Here is a 25457-nt window from a genome sequence, read left to right on the forward strand (position 1 = left end):
AGTACAAGACGGCTCTCGCTACTTCCTGCAGTTGACAGAATTGTGTACTGTCGACCTGCCGCTAAGTCATATTTTATTTCAAAGGGTGAGGAAGATTATCCAACATGTATCTGGTAGTTTGTGACATCAAATGGGGAGCACGATGCTGCTCGCGAATGCTACCTACGTTTGCTGCAGCATATTTTGCTCTTGGAAACTGCTGTCAGAAAACTCTAGAAGAGATGAGTTACTTTCTTGAGTCGGGCAGAATAACAACGGACGTTACGAGCAAGCCAGAGAAAGAAAGTTCATAAAATCCTGGAAGAAATACCAAAATCTCAGACGTTGACTTCTGAAAATTATGCACAATCATCCTTGTTTTGCTGCAGTGATTATTTGTCGCAAAACTATGACTTTTCTCACACGTTTTTCACTTAAAAAAGAACACTAAGATTTTCGTCTGCAAATAGCTTTGTTTTAAAAGTTACCAACAAATTTAATCCCAACATGAGTGAAGGTCAGTTCCACAATTAATCCTGTTGTTTGAGGAAAGCATAGACTGAACATCGTAAACCAAAGTAGAAGATCGAATATGGGTCACAGTTGACATCTCCCGTTACCAGTTTCTTAGGCTTATGCCATAAATATTTTAAATTCCTACCAGTAAGTCATTTGCTGAAAAACTTTCCAGTATGATGAAGATCCAGTTGTCAAGAAGAAAGAAATCGGATGTCCATGGCTTTAGTGAAAAGAGAACTCCAAATAAATGTGAACTTTCCTAAAAGTTGTGGTGAATTTCTGAAAGAGAAAGGAGACTGTAAAGGACTATTCAAAGTAGCAAAGAGCAACAAAAATTTTGATTTAAAAATGCAAAACAGTGGTCATGTTACTATTGGACATTTTCTTCAAGAATTTTTATTTCTCTATTTTAAATGAATTTTGAATTGAACTTATTGTATTGACCCTAAATGTACGTTTAAAAATTCATTTTATGTTTACAAAACAAATATATGCATTAAAATGATTTTCCTTCTTTTTATTTTTGTGTTACCACAATATTGAATTGGATGTGTTTACAGATTATAGGTACAACAACCTGGTTATACTGATTATGGTATTTGTAGAAAACGGTTACTATTTTCTTCGTTTCGTTTGATAGAGAAGTTATCCACATCATGGTTTCTTGTAAGGTTGCATCTCCATATATATACGAAGCTACGTGTTTTCATACGAGTTCTGTGTGCAGTGTGAGTTTTACTTTATTTATTTATACTCGTTCTGGTGTCGGTAGAACCATAAAAACTGTAGTTTTAGTCGTTAGCGACTGCTTCACGTAAAACTGAATCGCCGCACCGAAACGTTCACGAAGAGAAACTGCTGCCATCTGTTGAGCACATCGTCACTTGGCTGCAGCTACGCGCTGCTGGCGCAAGATGGCACTTGCAAATTTGGTTTCAGTCACAGCTCTAGGTGGAAAACCTGATGATATTCATTAACGTTGCTGATGGCTTCCGCCTTTTCTTCGCTATCCCATACCTGTTATTAAGTATGCTGTTTGTTAGCATTACAATGGGAGATAGAGATGTTGAAACATTCAGTACTCATAAAACTCAGTACATAAATTAGACCATAACCGTACTTCCCGATTAGAAGAATGCAAAAATAAAATTAAAACACCGTCAAAAGACGATAATAAAATCAAAATAAGATTTCTATCGTACTAATAAAACTCTAAATTCAGCTCGTTCATGAATACAACAACCGATAGAAATGTCAGGTAATAAACTGTTCACATAGAAATACAGGAAGCTAATACAACAGTCGGTGTTGTAGTTGCTTTTGTGCATTTCTGACTGTTTTTTCCACGTTGGTGTTGTTTGCATCATGTATGGAACAATTTGGTAGAGATTCAAACTATAGATATTCTATAATTGTACTGAGAATCAGTACCTCATTACGGTTCATGCCTGTGTTTAAATTTGGAAGAGGTACTGTTTTTAAACTCTGATCTACCGAGGCCCCTTCCTCGTACCAACTTACTATTCGTCTCATTGTTTCCGGAAGTTTTCATCTGTACACAAACAGAAATTCTCATGTCCTCATGCACTTTCAACCATTTCAGTTGACAATACTAATTGAGATTCGCACTGTACAAAAATCTTGCACTTGGTCTCTCCTGGCCCCCTTCCAAGTTTGGCGCCTCAATCAACATCCAACTGAAAATCAGAGAGGAAATTTAAATTTTCGTTAGTAAGAACATTTCGTGCCGCCGATACAGCTTCAGTACTCCAAATCAAACATTATCCAAAACATTTCGAAAGAACCCAACAGAAACAAATCATGATGGTTGGAATTCACCTAAAATTACTCAGTGCGCTATAAAACTTTGACAGCATTTCTTCACAAACGCCCTCTGCCTCATTTGTTCCGCTGTCGAGAGTCCAAACCTTCGTCGTTGTCGTACGGACGTATGGGACAATACTGCCATCTTAGCACCCCTTTACCTTGCATCGAATACTGATAGACAATCTGTATTTTACCTTGAATTCCCTGAAATAAAATTTAGTCTTTATGTAAGCACGTTGACTTCCACGGCCAGTGTCAATAGGAATAAAATTCTGTTTAGTATAAGGTTCAAATGGTTCAAATGGCTCTGAGCACTATGGGACTCAACTGCTGTGGTTATCAGTCCCCTAGAACTTAGAACTACTTAAACCTAACTAACCTACGGACATCAAACACATCCATGCCCGAGGCAGGATTCGAACCTGCGACCGTAGCAGTCCCACGGTTCCGGACTGCGCGCCTAGAACCGCGAGACCACCGCGGCCGGCTTAGTATAACGCCTCGTCATTTTGAAACACTAAAAAGAACTATAAATTGACATGGCCGCCTTCGCAGAGGTCCCCTTCGGAGACACTGATTTCGGAATATCTCTTATTAGTTGCATTTATATTTTAACGTTTCAAAATAATGCATCTTGGTACCCAAAAGCTTAGTATCACTGTTTGCAATGGCGATTAAGTTGTCTGTTTTGTCATGTGTTTCATTCATCTTTTTCGATTTTTATTCTTTTCAGTTCTTTGTCATTACTTCGTCGACCGAATCCGTAAGGAACTTTTGCTGTCTTTTCATGGTTTTGAACACATTGCTAAAAGTTCATTGAGGTTGACAGAGTTTATACGTGAATAAAAAATGCTTACACGTATATATTTAATTTACCTTTTTTTCATTTCCATCCGAAATATATAATGTACTCTTTTTATCATGTTTTACTTTCCTTCTGCCAAACTGCGTTGACCAGGGCCCGTCCTAGAATTTTTTTTTTTGCTTCGCTTTTCAAAAATGCACACAACAGAAATTATGTTTGCTGTGATGTTATTTTTAAAGAACATTTTGTCGTCTTGAAAAATGTAAAATTTGCCCAAGACACGTATGTTTGCGTCTGAAAGTAAGGTTAGGCTCAAAAATATGATAGTTACAGGGAAATAGACCGATCATTCAATGAAAAGTGTGGCTTGTTGTGTATTTATTATTCACATTTGTGTACTGTTAAACAGCTGTGGAGCTATGAAACCATAAAGGATGGAATAATTTATAAAGTAATATTTCAGTGTTTCAAAGGAATGCGGAATAGATCCTTACTGGGGTAAATGCACATGATATTTGTGGGTCGTGATCTACGAGTAGTATGAAACATCAGATAAAGAGTGAAAAAAGCAATGTTCCATGAGACTGACAACGTGAAAGCCCCCAATATGGGTTCAACATTAACTACTAAATTTTCCTATTAGGCAGATAAGCATCTCAGCTAGTTACGCTGGAGATAAAAAAAAAAGATGCAAAACCACAGGTATTCGGAGATTCCACCTGATTTTTAAGAATCATGTCTGCTTGAAATATCTCCTGGTCCACTTAAATTTCTTTTTTGCTGAACACGATTTTGATGCTCTTGTCTACTAGTGCTGACAGCAATGGAAATACTTTCCTGGCAGTGTAACGAGAGAGCGATGACGCTGTACCGCTGAAAAACATATAATTTGCAGTGCATTCAGCGGCTGTGATTGACAAGGCAATTATAAAATAACAGTTTGTGCTTACAAATTGTCTGTCTGTATAATTGCTTCGCACACGAAGTTATGAAGCCGAGTCTCATTTACGAACGGTACACACGTTGTATAAATTTTAATAGTGAAGAGAGATGTGACCGGTGGCAGATAAGTAAGAGAAATGAGTATGTTGAAATCAGATGTAGTGGGAATTGATGAAGTGCGGTGCAGGTGAGTTCAGGTCCATAAACATCAGTTCGAACAGGAGTAATGCAGGAGTGGGTCTATTAATAAATAGAAATAGCTTCAATGAATAATGTAGTGAACCCAGAATCATAGCCAAGATAGACGTGGAGCCAATACTAGCTAAATAGTACATCTACTGGCTCCACACATAATGAGGAGATTGGTACAATTTTTGATGATATATATATATATATATATATATATATATATATATATATTCAGGTTCCTAAGGGAGATGAAAATTCAGCTGTGGTGGGGGACTGGAATTCAATAAAGGACAGAGAACTAAAAAGAGAAGAAGAATATAAAATGAGGGAAAGGAAAGAAATGGATAGCCCCTAAGAGAATTTTGTACATAGCGATATTAAATGACTGCTTATACACCATTTAAGAATCATGAGTGCAATTTGTATGTGTGGAGGAGATCCGGAGACACAGGTAGGTTTCTAATATATATAGGCAACACGGAGATTTCTAAACTAAGGTTAAAACTGCAAAATAGTCCCAAGGGCAGATGCGGACTTTGACTTATATTATTGATTAAGAACAATAGATCAAAACTAAAAAAAAAATGCAGAAATATAGGAAAATAAGGAAAAGGGTCTAAATAAATTGAAAGAACGGGAGACTGTTCAGAGTTTGAAACTGAGAATTACGTAACGATTGAGTCAAAGAAGGGGAAGGAATTCGACACAGGACGAAAGGGTATCTTGGAGAGATGAAATAGTGAAGGGAGCAGAGGATCAAATAGGCAAAAAGAAAACGCCCAGTTGAAACTCTTGCATAACACATGAGACACGGAATTTGACAGAAGAAAGGACAAAGTATAAAACACAACAAATGAAGCAGGCCAAAGGGAAAACAGATGTGTAAAAAGTGAGATTTACAAAAAGTGTAAACTGGCAAAGCAGGACTGCCTAGAGTTGAAATAAAAAGCTGTAGAAGCAGTGAGACTATGGGAAAGACAGATGCCGTCTACAGGAAAACTGAAGATACAATTAAAGGAAAGAGAAGCAACTGAATTTAGACAGCAGTCTAAGGAAATTAAAGGAAGCTGAAAAATGTAAGAAATTTGTGGAAGGGCTCTACCAAGGAAACAGAACGGAAGATAGAATTGCTGAAAAGGAAGGGGAAGTGGATGTAGATGTAGATGGAATGAATGACACGATACTACGATAAGAATTTGCCAGAGCGACTGAAAGACCTGACACGAAACAACGCAGCTGAAGTTGACGACATTCTTTCAGAATTACTGGGACATTTAACACAATGTATCGTAGCATAGCATACCGTAGCAAAGTACGCAGGATATATGGAAGAAGCAAAATACCCAAAGGCTTAAAAAAGAATGTAGCAATTCCAGTCCCAAGGAAGGCAGCATCTGTAGTTTTAAGAGTAGGTTTCGACAGTTTGGACTGGAACACACTTTTTAAAATTCTGGACGTAGCAGAAATAAAATACAGGATGAGGAAAAGTTGTCTAGAATTTATACAGAAATCAGACGTTATAAACGACGAAGAACATGAAAGGGAAGCAGTGGTTGTGAGGGAACCAAGTAGAAATCCGGGAAGGAAATTAAAATTTAGGGTGAAGAATCAGAACTCTGACATTTGGCAAAAACATTGTAATTCTGTAGACAGCAAAGGACCTGGAAGGGCCGATTAATGGAGTGGATAGTGTCTCGAAAAGAGGGTGTAAGATGACTATTAACTAATAAAATTAGATTAGGAAGAGAGGTACTGAAAGTAGTTGAAGAAAAATGCTATTTGTTAAGACGTCTTTTCTGAAGATACACAACGGAAAAAATTGCAACACCAAGATGGAGTTGCGCGACATAAACGAAAGCTGCCATGGAAGATGATGTCTATTCAAATTTCGTGCAAGTCGCGTAAGAGTGGCTCTAGTAGCGCCGCTATGAGGGTGCAAATCAAATTTGCTTTAAATATCGGAAATTTGGAAATTTGTGGTAAGGACTATGGGACCAAACTGCTGAGTTCATTCGTCCGTAGGCTTACGCACTACTTAATCTAACTTAAACTAACTTACTCGAAGGACAACACACACACTCATGCCCGAGGGAGGACTCGAACCTCCGACGGGCGGAGGCGCGCGAACCGTGACAAGACGCCTTAGATCGCACGGCTTCCCCGCGTGGCTTTTAAATTTCGGTGGTGGGCGTTCGTTACCCTCGAGATTGGACGTGGTGAGCTGATTTTAGTCAGGAATGGCTCTAAGGCAACAAAAACGCCATTATCAACACCTCACTGAGTTTAAACGTGGTCGTGTAATAAGGCTACGAGAAGCTGGATATTCCTGCTGCGATACTACAGAATGACTAGGCATGAATTTAACCACTTTAGCAGTTGTTAGTACAGTAGAACCCCTCTAATCTGTCGCCTTCGGGACCAGGACCATGGTCGGAACTTAAAAAGGTCGGATTATCCAAAAAATCGAATATTTATTGCAAAAAATATAAAAAGACATTTAGTAATAAAAATTAAACGATTTAAGAACTAAAAGACGTATACAGTAATATAAAAAGATGTTTTTTACACAGTGTTAAACAATATATTAACTAAAAAAGTCTATAAACACTATAATATGTATTGGTTTTAAAAGGAAAAAACGACAAACAAATTACAGTACTGAACTGTACTTAATAACGTATAAACGTTATATACTGTAAACTAAAAAATATTTATAGCACTGTATATGAAAAAGAATTTTTTTACAAAGAAATAAACTACTGTATGTATAAACTAAGAAATGACTATACTGTATGAATTGTTTTTACAGTAAAAACGAAAACAAATTACTTGGAAAAATTCAGTGATACATTTTTGTTTAGCAGATGTTATTCTAGATTTAGCTGCAGTGTCCCTCCATTTTTTTTGTCCGCAAAACGTCCATTGGAGTTGAAGTTGTATTCTGCTCGATGTATTGATGGGCGATGTCAAAAGCGTTTTTTGCAACGTTGTGCGAAATCCGGGTGGGGGGTTCGTCTTCGCCGTCCGAGTCCTCATTTACAGTTTCCTGGCTAACAGCGGCAACAATCTGGTAGTCATTGAGCTCTTCAAAAGTGTCACAGTCTTTGTCACATTCGTTGATCCACTCTTCAACTTCATTGGCAGGGACGTTCGGCTCCAGAGTTTGTAGATCTTTAACGATTTCCAGTGCTTCGTTGTTTTGCTCACCTTCGGTACGCTCAGTCATAACTTGTGGCCAAAGCTTACGCCACGTTTTCCGCAGTGTGTTAGGTTTCGGTTCATCCCACGCTGCAGCGATTGTGTAGATAGGATCTTTGATGTTCAGGGATTTCATTACCTCAAATAAGTTATGACCTCCTTCAGACTTTTCCAAGATTGAGCTAATTTACTTTCTGCGATGTCGCCGTTTTAAGCATTCGATAACGCTTTGATCCATTAGTTGGATGAGTGAGGTCACATTAAGAGGCAGAAAGAGAGCTTTTACGTCCCCTTTCACCAAATCTTCCTCAGATGGATGTGATGGTGCGTTATCCAACAGCAGTAGAGCACAAACAGGCAGATTTTTTTTCTTCAAGTCTTTTTCGACCGATGGCACAAACTCGTCGAAAAACCAGGATTTAAAAAGGTTGCAGCAGTCCATCCAAGCAGATTTTTGATTGCGGTAATAAACCGGCAAGGAAGATATGTTTAAATTTTGAATGTCCTTGGCTTCTTAAATTTGCCAATGACGAACAAGGGGAGCTTGTGGGTACCATCTGCGTTACTACAAGGAATTACTGTTATTCTATCTTTTATAAGTTTCGTTCATACCACGGATTCATTTGAAGCTGCGCGCGTTTTTGTTGGCAAAATTTTAAAGTTCAGCCCTGTCTCGTCGATGCTATACACTTGTCATGGTAACAGTTCATTTTCTTCTACAATTTATTGAAGCTTAACAGAAAACTCCTTAGCAGCTGCGGCATCGGCAGATAGTTTTTCACCGGAAATAGAAACAAATTGGACACCATGACGAGTTTTCCAACGATCAATCCAGCCTTCACTGGCAGCAAATTTACTTTCGGCATCCAGTTCTTTGCGCAAAACTATCACTTTTTCATTGAGAATTTGCTCGGATATTGGAGTTCCTTTCCTTCTTTCTTGACAAAACAACATCCACAATGCGTTATCAAGCAGTTCAAATTTAGGCTTCTTTAATATTTTGCGATTCTTCAGAGTGTTTTCACCGTCAATCGTAACTGTATAGGATTCAACGTCTTTCCGATTCATCCTCCAATCCTTAATTGTCGTAACACCTACATTCAGTTCGTTTGCAATTTTTTGGAGCGATTCTCCTTCGCCGAGTCTTTGTAGCACTGCTAATTTTTCATTTAGTGAAAGAGTTACGTATTTACGTTTGAATCCAGACATGTTGAAAAACAGACAACTGTACACACAATGAATCTACAGTAATAAGTACTGTAGAGAACATGGAATAAAGCAAACAACGACGTTTTCTAATCCGAACAAAGGATAAAACTGCACAATAACGTACAGTATAACAATATGCACAGCGATAGACACCGCAATACTGGCCCGACAGGCGTCCAGTCAGTGACAAGTCGGCACGGGCTCGCCAGCCTGAGCGTGATCGGACTAAACGGAGTGACGGACCATCGAAGATCGGATTAGGGGGGGTTCTACTGTAGCAGTGGTCACGAGAATGTACGGTCATAAAAAGACCGGTCTCGGACGGCAACATACCACTACCGAGAGAGAAGACCATCGTGTTCGGCTTATGGCTCTGGCGCATCATACTGCACCTGTAGCAGTAATTTGAGCAGCCGTTGGCACCACAGTGACACAACGAACTGTTACGAATAGATTACTTCAGGGACAGCTCCGAGCCAGACGCCTAGTAACGTGCATTCTACTGACCCCAAAGCACCGCCATTTGCGACTTCACTTGCTGTCAAGCGAGTGCTCATTCGACGACAGGTTGGAGGTCTGCTGCATTTTCTGATGAAAGCTGGTTCTGCGTCGGTGTCAGTGACGGCCCTGTGTTGGTTAGAAGGTGGGCAGTTGAGGGTGTGCAACCAACCTGTTGCGTGCTACACACATCGGACCTACACCTGGAGTTATGGTCAGAGGTGCAGTTTGGTATGGCAGTGGTTATCCCATACATCCTGAGTGCAAATCTGTACATCAGTCTGGTAATTCGACCTGTTGTGCTGCCGTTCACGAATAGCATTCCAGGAGATGTTTGCCGACGGGATAACGCTCATCCACATACCGCTGTTATCATCCAAGGTGCTCTACGGTGTGTCGATGTGTTTTTCTTGGCCTGCTCGGTCACCAGATGTGTCTTCAGTCGTGCACATATGGGACGTCATTGCACAACAACTCCAACGTCATCCAGAAACTGCACTGACCGACCAAATGCCACAGGCACGGAACTCCATCCCACAAACTGACTTCCGGAAACCTGTAAAAAACAATGCATGCACGTTTGCACGCTCGCATTCAACATTCTGGCAGTTGCAACGGTTATTCATGTACCAGCATTTCACATTTCCATTGACTTATCTCGAGCTTACGTTCACCTGTGATCTTACAACGTTAATCGCTTAAATATTATGCCGAGGAAGATGGACTCCCGAAATTTTATTACTCTACATTAATTAATTTTTGGTATTGCAGTTTTTTTCCGTCTGTACTTGTACGAAAGTGAGAGTGAATTTTAAGCAGTTCACAGAAGACAATAAGAGAAATTCTAGAAAATTGCTTCTACGGGCAACTACTGAGATTAGGTCAGTAAGCGAATGAATTGAGGAGAAAAGAAATTTGTCGCATAGCGTGATTGGCAGAAGTTATTGGTTTACAGGGGAAATCCTAGGGTATTGGTAGAGAGGAGGTGGGGGAGGAGGGGGGCTAAATAGTAGAGGGAGACCAAGGGATAGATGCAGTAAGCTGGTTCAAAGTTATGTAGGTTGCAGTACTTATGCAGAGACGAAAGGGATTGCTCATGGTAGACTCCATCGAATCAGTCTTCGGACTCTCTTTGGCTTCATAAAGATGTTGACGATGTGTTTGCTATTTGTCTTGTAGAACTCTTAAAACGCGATTCAAAGAGCGCGCCAAAGCAATGAAAGAAACCCGCGCTAGGTACACGTATGTCATCCAAGAACCATTCAGCCTCGGACATGGACTCAGCTCCTCCACAAATTCGACAATGGATGGTATATAGATGTGCTGGAGGAGCCTGAAATTTATTGTGCGGAAAGAAAAGAACCAGGCAGGATTTGGAATGAGCGGAACGATTCACATATTGCCTGTTTTAATATATACGATAATGCGAATGGCTAAATCTAGAATGCTTGATTCTGTTTATTGTTGTGTTCTACCCAACTGGCTGGCTGCTTTGTGTAACTCAAATGTAATAACTGTAAAACTTAAATATTCGTTGAGTAAAAGGCGTTTTCAGATATTTAGCACCAAAGTACTATTTAAAAATGTATTTTCTTCAATGCTAGGAACTGCAAGACGCGATGTACTGAAAACGTTTAATCATTTATATTTTAGAACTTTATTTTGTTAGGCTTTTAGTTTAAAATTCTAACTTAGCTTGATGGGTTTCATCGTACGAGGGCAAGGGGTATGTTGTTAGCCTCGTTACAGTTTGCATAACGTTCCTCAAGTTCAGTTTGCAGAACTTCTGTGGTTATAACTGTAACCTTGTCCTGTACTTTTCAGTCGTTAGGTTTCAGTTGCTTTGATTGCTTTTTTGCACGTATTTTTACTTCACACTGCGACCAGTTTGGTACTATCACACTCGTTTCTCTTCTTTTATTACCTATGTATTTGGATCTGTAGATAATCTGACGGAAAAGTCGGAAGTTGCAATTCAAACAAATATAAAAAGTTGACCCAGACAGTATTTGTATCTCTTCGTTGTATCAAAAGCAGTCAGGAGCCCTCAGACGTTATGTCTACAATTATGAACTGATCTTTTTATTTGCTTATGTTAATGAGCGACTCTATTAGCTATACGAACTTTGCTGGAAGTTAGCGTAACGGACTAATAGTTAGCGAGTTCGTAACGCTACTTTACAAACTCAGTCATTCCTTCTTGCAAACTCATTTTCAGTGGGTTTTAAAAGTGACTTAAACATTTACTGCCTTCTTTGATAGAGAATAGACACGGTCCCTTTTAGTTAACAATATTTTTCTCTTATATTTTCATTTTATCTGTTAAGAAATTGTTCTTGAAAGCCGGAGACACTAAAACCAATGGTTTTCTTTGTTATATAATAATATTTGCTGGTGCTAGTTACTTTTTTCTTTATCCATCTTCCCCACGAAGCATTTTCAAAATCATTCCCATTATCAGGTTCGTTTGCTGTGTTGTAAGACATTATTGGAGGTGATGTAGGCGGTATGCGAGCTGCTGCATTGTTCTGTTGGGTTTTCAGTAACATAAATAAGCCCTGTTTTGTAATTACTAATAATTAGTAGCGAATCTGGAAGTAACTTTTACTTACAGATTTCTGGTTGTCCTGATATGTAGTAAAACATATGCTTTACACATAACTTACACAGTTCGCTAAGCATAATGTACGCATACTTTGAAAACAGGTACGTACATTGACAATTACAAATTTTTGATACATATTATGGACAAAGATATGGGTTGCAGATTGTACACAGTTTATGGACACTATTCTTTTGCGCAAAGGTCAGATTTCTTGTATCAGCTAAAACAGAACAAGTAGAGAATTTGCCTTCAGTAGTCCAGAAATACCCTCCAGACACGATTCCAAGTTCCCAGATGTTAGATCATGTAAGAGTAGATCTTGAATTAGATTCCCAGAAGGACCGATAATATTACAGTGTGCAGAAAAAGTTCGCACAACCCACTTGGTAAATAAGGGGCTGGTACCACCTGGTACCACGTTCCGCCTCAGATACATACTACACAAACATTTAGAAAACGTTCTCGCACACGATATTTATTCTACACACAGACAGATGGAGTACACACATTCCATCCTGTGGCGTGAATAAGAGACTGATGACCACAGACGTTTAGTCTTTTCAAACCTTTAAGTGTCATAATAATCAATATCACCGATAGGAAAAAATGAAGTTCAAAAAGAAAAGTAGCATAAAGAAAACTTAAGATTTACTAAACGAGTTAACAGGTGTTAAGGTTCCAGAAACGCTAATTTATTCTCTTTCGATGTAGACTGCCTATTCTCAAGCATTCCTGTGTAATACTGCGTAGATGCTTTGTCACAATCACTGTAGCTACACAAAATTTGCCCAAAAGAAGAACTGAATATAGTCGAGATAGTAGAATGCTGCTTAGATCAAAATTATTTGTAATTTTTAAGAACTGTTACAAGCAACTGACTGGTCTGGCAATAGGTCCTCCCTTATACCCCTTGATTCTAGAAATTTTCGTGGACGAGTGGTGGACACAGTTTCTTAAGAGTGAACCAGTGGCCAAACATGTACTGTACTGCACAGCCTAAGTTTTCCCGGACACGCCCCGTTCCAATCACTTTAAGAGACAAAGTAGCCAGTGATTTGAAATAATTACAAGATAATGGTGTAATTGCTCCCATTCAAGCTAGTCAATGGGTAAGTCCTCTCGTTTTTTTGCCTAAGCCTTCTGGTCACATTCACATTCACAAGTCTACAGCCAGCCCACAGATAGTAGTCGACACTCATCCGTTACCTCGCCCTGAGGAACTTATGGACAGGCGTGAAGAGGATGTTACTTTTCTTAGATTGGTATGGTGCGTGTTGCATCTTCCATTGGATGAAGAGTCACAGAAAGTATTCGTTTTAAATACACACTTATAACTGTTCAAGTATTTGCTTTTGTCCTTCGGCAGTGCTTCGGCATCCGCCATTTTTTCAACGTTTCTTGGAACAGCTGACTGCAAAAGTGCCATTTTGTTCAAATTACCTTGACGATGTTGTCGTCTCAGGTCGTACACCAGAGGAACACATTGCCAATTTCCTTCTCTTTTTCGAGTGTTGTCAGAAGCAATACTCAAATGTCGTCTCGAAAAGTGTGACATTTTTGAAACTGAACTATAGTACTTAGGTGATGTGATAAACAGTTAGGTTGTGTACCCCCTCCAATCCGTGACCTGCCTGTTCTTTACAATGTCTGGAGTGCAGTCAGTACTAGGCAGGATGACATACTACATTCGATTCATACCACATGCCGCTCAGATCGCGGCTCCAATGCATCGCTTGCGTCGCAAAAATGTACCTTTGGTGTAGACGAATTTCAGAAACTCAAAAATGACTTGCTCAGTGACCGACGTTTAGTGCATTTTGACCATACTAAACAAGTAGTTTTGCAAGTCGACGCTTCTTCCTACGGAATCGGCGCTATGCCTTCGCACAGAATTAGTGCTAAAGACAGAACTACTGCATTTGCCTCAAAGTTGTTAACTCAAACTCAGCGCAATTATCCACAAATTGGAAAAGAAGCTCTTGCTATTATGAACAATTTCCATCATTATTTGTATGGTCGCAAGTTCTTTTTAGTGACAGATCCATAAGCCTTTGCAGTCCTCGTTTCATCCGTAATAGCCGGTTCCTACAAGCACTGCTCAAAAATTGCAATGATGGGCTATGTTGCTTTCCCAGTATCAGTATGAAATTTTGTGCTGACCTACGGCAAAGCATGCCAATGCAGACGCCCTATCTCGCCTTCCGATCGGCCCAGACTCTGATTTCGATGCATCTGCCGCATCTTGTTGCCAAATCGATGCGCAGGACTCTGAATTGCTGGAATCTTTTCCCTTGCACTACAGAAAAATAGCACAGGTCACGGAAGCAGAGCCAGATCTCAAGATTTTGTAGCAATACATTCGCACGTCTTGGCCTCGCTCACTGAACAGTAATCAGAACTCAGTTGTACGCCGATATTTTGCACGTTGGCATAGTGTTTCAGTTCAGCAGGGTGTGATTATAATTCAAAATGACAGTGGACATCACGTGTGTTTATTCCCGAAGTGCTGCAAAAGGATGTGTTACGATTGCTCCACCTAGGACATTGGGAAATTGTGCGTACTAAACAGTTAGTGCGTCGTCACTGTATTTGACAGGGCATGGAAGCCCACATTGAACAGAAGGGTCACGTTGTTGTGCATACGCGGGAAACCAGTCTACTCTGCCACAGACATTCTCAGCTTGGCCTAAGACTCAATCGCCATGGCAACGAGTCCACATTAATCTCGCAGGACGATTCTGGAACACTCGTTGGCTCATAGTAACAGATTCTTTTAGCAACTTCCCATTTGCGATGCATATGGCTTCTACCACATCACGTAGCACCATTCAAGCGTTGTCCTCCATATTTTGCATAGAAGGTTTGTCAGAAGTACTTGTGTCGCACAACGGAACACAGTTCTTTCGCGTGATTTTGAACAATTTTGTGAACGAAATGGCACTCATCATCTAACAAGTGCCCTGTTTCACCCCCAGTCCAACGGAGAAGCAGAACGCTTCATACGTACCTTTAAACAACAAACGGCCAAGCTTCGAACCACCCACTCACGGGAACAGCCACTGCAACTCTTTCTCGCCTCCTATCGCTCCCACCCACGGGACGGATCATGGATCTGCATGGTCGCCGCTATCGGACGCTGCTACACTTCCTACACCCACTGCAGCATCCGGCCCCGTCAATGATCGCAAGCATCGTTTTGCCCCGCGCAATCTATTTCTTTTCAGCGTTTATGGCAACCGTGGGTACTTGGAGAGAGTCGTGGTCCAGCAACGCATTGGCTCTCATGTGTACTTGATTGCAGGTCCCGATGGTTTGCAGCACCGCCACCAGAACCAAATTTGTGCACGTCGTTTGCTCCATGATTCTGCTGCTTTTCTTCCCCGAGATTCATGGCCTCACGGGACAATACGGCCTACGTAGCCGCCCGCTGGTTCCATCAGGGAAACCCAGGAGTAGCGGATGGACAATACGCCCTCGCCCCCGCCCTCCCTGCTCGCCGACCTTACGGACCTGGACTCGCCGTCGCCGTCATCGCTCCAGGACACGCCCTCAGGCGCGGCCGTGTGCACTTGCAACAGTTTTCCGGAGGGTATTCCTGTTGCCTCGCAAGCCGGATGGCAGGGTACGGTCGGGAGTACACCTTCCTCCACAGTCACGGCTCCCGTCTCTCTTCTCTACATCCAGCATCCTGTCTCCCTTCCTTCACGACAACTGTGCGACATTTCAGGGGTGGGGGGGTGGGGGGGAAGGAGGGGCGGGAAGGAATGTGCAGGCGTAAGCTGTTGCCAGCACACTGGTCGGCAAAGGAAAGTAGGCTTTAGATCAAGTGCGCCTATAAAGAAAGGCCGGAGACGGACTCGCAAGTAACAGGCCGCCAACGCCCTCTCGACAGCAAGTATTTAGGCAGCCGCCGCCGACCGGTGGGACTCACTAACTCTGTCACTACCTCACTATTCCATTTGGCGTCTGTCAGTTCATGTCACAGGTTACTACAGTACACAGCGACCAGGTTAGTGTAATAGCAAGATTACAGATATTGTCTGTAAGAGGACTATTACTGAGGAGCTTGTACCACAACTTAAGTTAAGTAGCTGCTATCTGTTGGTGTAAATAAATAACCGTGTTAGTCCACGTGTGCATTTGTGTTGTAGAAAGAGGATACCGGCCACCCATAACAGCATCCTCTCCCATGCTTCCTACAGTACAAGACTCGACAGTGGCGACGAGGATACAACGTCCCCATCCGTATAACACACTTGACATTTCCCAGTAACACTCTATGCTATTAGTGCAAGCCTCCACTGAATAATCTTTAAACTGTATACTATGATTTGAATGACGAAAATCCTTACTATCCAAATCCCTAATGAAGAAAACCAGCCGGCCGGTGTGGCCGTGCGGTTCTAGGCGCTTCAGTCCGTAACCGCCTGACCGTTACGGTCGCAGGTTCGAATCCTGCCTCGGGCATGGATGTGTGTGATGTCCTTAGGTTAGTTAGGTTTAAGTAGTTCTAATTCTAGGGGACTGATGACCATAGATGTTATGTCCCATAGTGCTCAGAGCCATTTGAACTATTTTTGAGCCAAGAGAAACAATCAGAAAATACAGTTGACCCTACTGCAATGTACTCCTTTACTAAGCTAACCAAGACCCGTTTAGTACGTCTCCAGAACACCCGAAAACCTCAATAGAACTCCTAGCCCCGGAAACAACAGCTTCCGAGACCCATGTTCCCTCAGGACGTTCATCCCTTCCATTCTTACCCTTACCCAACAGCGTGATTCATCAGTTTCTACAACTATACGCTCCACAGCGTCCAGTGATCCACTACACGTAATAAACTCGGAACAAACCTCACGGCAAAAGGAATGTCAATGCTAGGCACACCTATCACTCACAGCCGTCTCATGCGCACGGAAACCAAACAGCTGAACGGTAACACCAATGGTACGTTAACTACACAATATCCAGCACAACCAGCGTATGTTGCTCGAATCAGGAACCTCTCCTAATGGACCTCCAAACACGATCGCGAGGACACCTCCACCTATACAGGTGCCTGGTCCGAGAACCAGGAACTCTCGTTAACTTCGTCAACTCGTCACACTGGGATGCTTAACACACTCGACGATTGGAGCATACAACTGTAAAAATTATATAGTGGTAACCATTTCGTCCTCAATAGCAGCCACTAACGAACTACTACTTCATTTAACAGATCCATACCTAGAAACGAATAACATGCACAGAGAAGTAAATTTAAAAAAATGAACAAGTTTCAAACAACAAACCAACAGCTCCAAAACCGAAAACAAATCGGTAGCCAATAACCACCATGATTAAAACAGCTCAGTGGCAAGCCAACAGCAAGCACCAAAAACAACAAGCACTACATACGGAAAACTCCATTGCGACATTATCTTCATTCTCAAAAGAAATCAGAAAAACAAACATTCACCACATCCCCCAACACGCTCACTGCAAACAAAATAAATTTCAGAGATGCCGTTCCACAGTAACGCCACACAACACAGTCGACGGGTGATATCGTAACTACCGGTTCAACATGAATCTTTTAATAGTCATAAATCTTGCCTGTTGAAAATAGTATCTTACTAGGTATAAGTTGCTCATGAACTACTAGATCTACTAACCAAAGGGCTGCCAAAGATATAATGAAGGCGTGGTGGACACTCCGACTTGCTTTAGCAATTAACACAACTAAAAATTACTTGAACATGGAAAATGATCACGACTCTATTGTACATACACATTCAAAATTTATATGAAACATGCTATGACCAACACACAATTTTTGCAATATCATGTTACCAAACATTCGTAAATAAGCAGCAGACAGGTTAATTGTGCGCAGGGCTAACAAAATACATTTGACCCAATAAAAAGTCGAACAGGAAATAAGTACAGTAAGATAGATTGTTTTAATATTTAAAAAAATAAATTTTTTTTCATAATTGCCTTGATCGCGTAGATTATAAAGCATTAAATTATTTTCCGTTGACTAAGCAACCGTCTTCATATCACTCATGGTAAAATAAACACTATGTGATCAAAAGTATCCGAACATCTGGCTGAAAATGACATACAAGTTCGTGGCGCCCTCTGTCGGTAATGCTGGAATTCAATATGGTGTTGGCCCACCCTTAGCGTTATTGACAGCTTCCACTCGCGCAGGCATACGTTCAGTCAGGTGCTGGAAGGTTTCTTGGGGAATGGCAGCCCACTCTTCACTGAGTGCTGCTCTGAGAAGAGGTATCGATGTCGGTCAGTGAGGCCTGGCACGAAGTCGGCGTTCCAAAACATTCCAGTGGTGTTCTATAGGATTCAGGTCAGGACTCTATGCAGGCCAGTCCATTACAGGGATGTTATTGTCGTGTAACCACTCCGCAAGAGGCTGTACATTATGAACTGGTGCTCGATCGTGTTGAAAGATGCAGTCGCCATCCCTGAATTTGCTCTTCAAGAGTGTGAAGCAAGAAGGTGCTTAAAACATCAATGTAGGGCCGTACTGTGATAGTGCCACACAAAACAACTAGAGGTGCAAGCTTCCTCCATGAAAAACACGACCACGCCATAACACTGCCGACTCCGGATTTTACTGTTAGCACTAGACACGCTGGCAGATGACGTTCACCGGGCAGTCGCCATGCTCACACCCTGCCATCGGATAAATCACATCGTGTACCGTGATTCGTCACTCCACACAACGTTTTTCCACTTTTCAGTCGTCCAATGTTTACGTTCTTTTCACCAAGCGAGGCGTCATTTTGCATTTACCGGCGTGATGTGTGGCTAATGAACAGCCACTCGACCATGAAATCCAAGTTTTCTCACTTTCCGCCTGACTGTCTTAGTACTTGCAGCGGATCATGGTGCAGTTTGGAATTCCTGTCTCATGGTCTGGATAGATGTCTGCCTATTACACATTACGACCCTTGTAAGAGGTATGCGACGTATGTGCTGCCTGCAACAGGCAAGACTTAGGAGAGTCTCTGACCAGAGAGCAGTATGTACACTCCTGGAAATGGAAAAAAGAACACATTGACACCGGTGTGTTAGACCCACCATACTTGCTCCGGACACTGCGAGAGGGCTGTACAAGCAATGATCATACGCACGGCACAGCGGACACACCAGGAACCGCGGTGTTGGCCGTCGAATGGCGCTAGCTGCGCAGCATTTGTGCACCGCCGCCGTCAGTGTCAGCCAGTTTGCCGTGGCATACGGAGCTCCATTGCAGTCTTTAACACTGGTAGCATGCCGCGACAGCGTGGACGTGAACCGTATGTGCAGTTGACGGACTTTGAGCGAGGGCGTATTGTGGGCATGCGGGAGGCCGGGTGGACGTACCTCCGAATTGCTCAACACATGGGGCGTGAGGTCTCCACAGTACATCGATGTTGTCGCCAGTGGTCGGCGGAAGGTGCACGTGCCCGTCGACCTGGGACCGGACCGCAGCGACGCACGGATGCACGCCAAGACCGTAGGATCCTACGCAGTGCCGTAGGGGACCGCACCGCCACTTCCCAGCAAATCAGGGACACTGTTGCTCCTGGGGTATCGGCGAGGACCATTCGCAACCGTCTCCATGAAGCTGGGCTACGGTCCCGCACACCGTTAGGCCGTCTTCCGCTCACGCCCCAACATCGTGCAGCCCGCCTCCAGTGGTGTCGCGACAGGCGTGAATGGAGGGACGAATGGAGACGTGTCGTCTTCAGCGATGAGAGTCGCTTCTGCCTTGGTGCCAATGATGGTCGTATGCGTGTTTGGCGCCGTGCAGGTGAGCGCCACAATCAGGACTGCATACGACCGAGGCACACTTGGCCAACACCCGGCATCATGGTGTGGGGAGCGATCTCCTACACTGGCCGTATACCACTGGTGATCGTCGAGGGGACACTGAATAGTGCACGGTACATCCAAACCGTCATCGAACCCATCGTTCTACCATTCCTAGACCGGCAAGGGAACTTGCTGTTCCAACAGGACAATGCACGTCCGCATGTATCCCGTGCCACCCAACGTGCTCTAGAAGGTGTAAGTCAACTACCCTGGCCAGCAAGATCTCCGGATCTGTCCCCCATTGAGCATGTTTGGGACTGGATGAAGCGTCGTCTCACGCGGTCTGCACGTCCAGCACGAACGCTGGTCCAACTGAGGCGCCAGGTGGAAATGGCATGGCAAGCCGTTCCACAGGACTACATCCAGCATCTCTACGATCGTCTCCATGGGAGAATAGCAGCCTGCATTGCTGCGAAAGGTGGATATACACTGTACTAGTGCCGACATTGTGCATGCTCTGTTGCCTGTGTCTATGTGCCTGTGGTTCTGTCAGTGTGATCATGTGATGTATCTGACCCCAGGAATGTGTCAATAAAGTTTCCCCTTCCTGGGACAATGAATTCACGGTGTTCTTATTTCAATTTCCAGGAGAGTAGTTAGTTGTTGCTTGTCGCTAGTCGGCATCAGTCGGCTGTAGTGGGCAGTAGTCTTCAGTAGTCTGCGTGAGTCGGCAGTAGTCGGCGCGTGTCTGCGCTTGTGTGCAGTCTGGTCTGGTCGGGACTCTGGAGGATGAGTATTATTATAGAAGGTAAAGAAGCAGCATTGCGCATATCTAATAATGTATGTTGACTGTCATTTAATTTCTTTAAAAAAATGCCCCAATAATAATTTTTATAATATAAAGTAATTTTTTTTAAAAAAGCTTCATTTCAATTTAAAGATATTATCCAATGAATAATTAATTCCTTTCACGAGTCACAAAGCATAGGCCAGCATTGCACGGAGCTGTGCCGAAAATTTTTTATGTAAGAGCAGATATATTCGCAGTTTTTATTGAGGTAAGAATTTTTGCTTTTTTTATTCAGAGTACAGGGCCGTGGCGCAGCGCTGCTGTCGTCATAAAATTTACCAGGTTACTGAATTTGTTTTATTATTTTGGGTTTCGGACTTTTTCTGTTTCGAACTTAACAATAAATGAGAAGAGAATTTTGTGGTTACACTGAGTGTGAATGCATTTCTGCACGGAGACTATAAATGGGAGCCAATTTTGTTCAGAGGTTATAATATTTAAAATTCATTTAATTATTATTTCCGTGGGGAGGTTACACAAAAAATTCATTTAATTAATATTTTTTTGTGGGGGGGGGGTTACACTTGTTTTTTATTTATAAAATTTTTTTGTGGGGAGGTTACACTTGGCGACATCCGGCCAGGATCGTATTTCTTTGTGAATCTTCTGAGAAGTAGTCATATATCTGCTCTTATTTACTTAAACGTATTTTGCATCTGGCGCAACGCATTTACTAATTTGTCACACTTTCTTTCACAGATCATCGGCAATTTTTTGCTCTTTCTTCTAATTGTGTTTGTTGCATTTTTGCATTGTCCTTGTTTCATTTGTGCTTAATTTTGATTTGTGAAAAATGCCGCGAAAAACTGTTAACAGTATATCGCGATGTGTAATGAGTGAAATAGCCGACTCGAATAGTTTGACCGATAATACTTGCAACACTCAGTGTAATGATGATAATCCCCTAATTGTAGACAATCAGTGCGTACCGACCACTAATATTGATTTTGATCCTAATGATGAGCAAACAAATTCAATTGTGTCGTCTGTTAATTTAACGACGATTGATGACGCGGCACATTCTGTTACAATGAACGCTGTCCAGCTTGACTCACCCAGTTTGCAAAATTTTCGTAATGAACAGACAAATTTTTCTAACGAAAATGAACAATGTACTCAAAGTACGTCAAATTTATTTGATTCCGATTTAGCGACCAATAGTGCACATCCGATGGGCAAACCTTTTTGTGAATCACAGAATAACCAAATGGTTACAGAAAACGTGACAAATGCAGATACACCATTACACAGTACAGAGAATAGAGCCGATGATTTTGGCAGGGATAAAGTTATGGCATTATTACAACAACTCAATAAAAAAATAGACAATGAGTACAAACAACTTGATGAAAAACTCAAACGAATTCATGAACCGTACGAACAACGTAATGAAAATCTCAGACAGTGGAATGAAAAACTAAACAACAATTTCAAACAAATTAATGAAAAACACGACAACCATATTAAACAACTTAATGAATCGTGCAAACAACTCAATGAAAAATACGATGACAATCCTTCAAATACAGACAATCAGTGCGTACCGACCACTAGTAATGATTCTAATGCTAATGAGGAACAAACAAATTCAATTGTGTCCTCTGTTAATTTAACGACAATTGATGATGCGGGACGTTCTGTTACAATGAACGCTGCCCAGTTTGACACACCCGGTTTGCAAAATTTACGTAACGAACAGATAAATTTTTTAACGAAAATGAACAGTGTAATCAGAATACGTCAGATTTATTTAATTCCGGTATAGTGAATAACAAACAGTGCACATCCAAGTGGCGAAGCTTTTCAAGAATCAGAGAATGACCAACTGGTTACACAAAAGGCGACAAAAGCAGATACACCATCACACAGCACAGAGAATAGAGTAGGTAATAATGGGTGGGATCAAGTTATGGCATTATTGGTAAATGAAAAACAAGATAACCTTAATGAATCGAATAAACAACTTAATGAACAACTTGACAACAATTCCAAACAATTGAATGAAATAATAGACAACAATTTCAAACAACTTAGTGAAATGCTCAAACAGTGGTATGAAAGTTTCAAACTGTCGAACGAAAAACACGACAACCTTAACGAACAGAACAAACAACTTAATGAACAGATTACAGCTGTTACCGTGCAACGTCATGATACTAAAGAACAATTACGTGACGAAATTAAGGCTTGTGCTAGTAACAGTAGTGAAGAAATTAGATCTGTTGCACAAGAATTAGGTAATAGACATGCAGCCACAACAGAATCACTTAGAGATGAAATTAATGCAGTCACTGAACAATGTTCAGAAAACGCAACACAGATACGCGACGAGTTTAATTTAAAGTCACCAGAAGTTTCATGCACTCTGGATACGGAAGTCGAGAAGAAATGTGAACAACAGAACAGCCAAATTGAGGAACGTATTAAAGTAACAGAAATGAAAAATGTTTCAGTCAATAACATGGCACAGCATACGCCACATTCCGAACATTTGACACACTCACACAGAAAGTGTAACTTAGGTAATTTACAGAGACTACGTGAGTTAGAATACAAAGTGACACAGACAAACAGATTCTTATGCAATCCTGAACCTGTTCACACATTCAGAGACGATAACGTTGATTATAAGCAATTTTTATCCGTAAGAAAATCTAAGGTATTTGAAAATGACAGAGCACAGGTACACGCTTTGAAGTGGATACGTCGATTTATTTTTGTACTTTCACCGCCATTGCGTGTAATGCAGAAACTAGCTTTGGACTTGATACAACAATTTACTTTTGAATTTTTACCGCCATTGCCTGTAACGCAAAAGCTAAAATTTATTTGCAGCGCGTAATTCACCTCAGGGGATTCATTACGCTTTAATGAATATGTGCCGTAGCGTGCACAGGGCCCCGAGCCGTAGTAGTGCTGTTTCATCTTTAGTTTTCTGCACTGCTGCCTTCTCTTCTACTATCCTTTATATCTATTAAAACAGCTCTTCAACTGACAAACTGCCTATTGGCTTCTGTCTCGGGTTCTTCGGCCGACGTTCATCTAATGATTTTTCTGACGTTTCGCCAGCACGAGTGGCTGGCATTGTCAAAGCTTCACCCTCCATTGCCGGTGGTGAACTGGAGGCGAGCTCGCGGCCGCAGACTATATGTACCTGGCGCGCCAACGTCCGAGGGCTTCTCCGCGGTCATTTCCGGTGCGGTTCTCCTCTTGCTACCTGCGACGGTCGTTCGCTGCAGTACGGGAAGCCAGGATCCGTTTACCTTAAGGCTTTCCTCTTTCTTGTTGAAACTGTTCGCGTGTTTTTGGATTTCTACAGCTTCTCTGAACAAGCGCGTGTGATAGTGCTTCTCTACAGCCAGAACTTCCGTGTCGGCGAATTTTATTACGTGGTCGGTCTCATTCAGTGCGTGCTCTGCCACGGCCGATTTCTCCACCTGCCCCAACCTGCAATGTCGCTTATGCTCTTTGATCCTGGTGTTAATGGATCGTCCAGTCATTCCGACATAAACTTTTCCGCATGTGCAAGGTATACGGTATATTCCCGACATTGCAAGTGGGTCTCTTTTCTCCTTCGCCGATCTAAGACACTCTTTGATCTTCCTTGTCGGTTTGAAAATCGTCTTTACGCCGTGTTTGCGCAATATACGGCCGATTCTGTCCGTCACTCTGGGAATGTATGGCAGAAAGGCCGTACCCGACATTTCTTTTTCTGGTTCCTTACTTCGCCGAGTGTTTAGCTCTGTTACACTTCTAATGTAATTTGTGGAGTACCCATTGCTCCTCAGAACAGTTTCCAGGTGTTGCATTTCTCGTTTGAGGTGTTGAGGCTCACATATTCGTCCTGCTCTCGTTACGAGCGTACTAATCATGCCTCTTTTCTGGCTCGGGTGGTGGTTTGACAGTTTGTGCAGGTATCGGTCCGTGTGTGTCGGTTTTCGATACACGCTGTGTCCCAGGTTTTCGCCGTCCCTTGTGACCAGCACATCTAGAAATGGCAGTTTCCTGTCCTTTTCTACCTCCATGGTAAATATTATGTTGGCACTGAATGAGACCGACCACGTAATAAAATTCGCCGACACGGAAGTTCTGGCTGTAGAGAAGCACTATCACACGCGCTTGTTCAGAGAAGCTGTAGAAATCCAAAAACACGCGAACAGTTTCAACAAGAAAGAGGAAAGCCTTAAGGTAAACGGATCCTGGCTTCCCGTACTGCAGCGAACGACCGTCGCAGGTAGCAAGAGGAGAACCGCACCGGAAATGACCGCAGAGAAGCCCTCGGACGTTGGCGCGCCAGGTACATTTAGTCTGCGGCCGCGAGCTCGCCTCCAGTTCACCACCGGCAATGGAGGGTGAAGCTTTGACAATGCCAGCCACTCGTGCTGGCGAAACGTCAGAAAAATCATTAGATGAACTTCGGCCGAAGAACCCGAGACAGAAGCCAATAGGCAGTTTGTCAACAAGTGGCCACGAAAGCCTTAACAATTTTGTAGCTCTTCAACTATCGATCTATCTAGAATTAAGAATGAGTAAAGAAAACCTGATAAGACAAGTTTTACCGAAAGTGACAATTTTCATTAGACGCTCCAGAAATGACAACCACGAGAACTTTAATACCAGACAAAAATTTATTCATCAGTATGTGTAAAATTATCAGCAACAGCGAACGCATTTTGGTAACAATAGAGGTTTTTCTCCGCAACAGCAACAAAACCAACCGGTTAGTATACCTAACCAACAATGTAATGTACAAAGGTCAACCAAGCTTTAATGTTTCGCCGCGTGCACGTATAGCATCAGCTCCAACAAATAGTAACGCACAGCAACAAGGAAATAACTACGTACAGAAAACACACTATTTCAATTCCTATCGCAATGCACCGTATGGAAATGAGTATCATGACAGACGTAAAAATAATGAGCACAATTTTCAGCGTGCGTTTAATAACAGTCGGTCTTACCAGCAGCAAAATCATCCGCAACAACATATTATCAAGAATGAACCAGACAGTAGATATCATCCCGAACGTAAT

The sequence above is a fragment of the Schistocerca nitens genome, chromosome 4 (genome assembly GCF_023898315.1).
Source record: "Schistocerca nitens isolate TAMUIC-IGC-003100 chromosome 4, iqSchNite1.1, whole genome shotgun sequence".
Classification (NCBI taxonomy): domain Eukaryota; kingdom Metazoa; phylum Arthropoda; class Insecta; order Orthoptera; family Acrididae; genus Schistocerca; species Schistocerca nitens.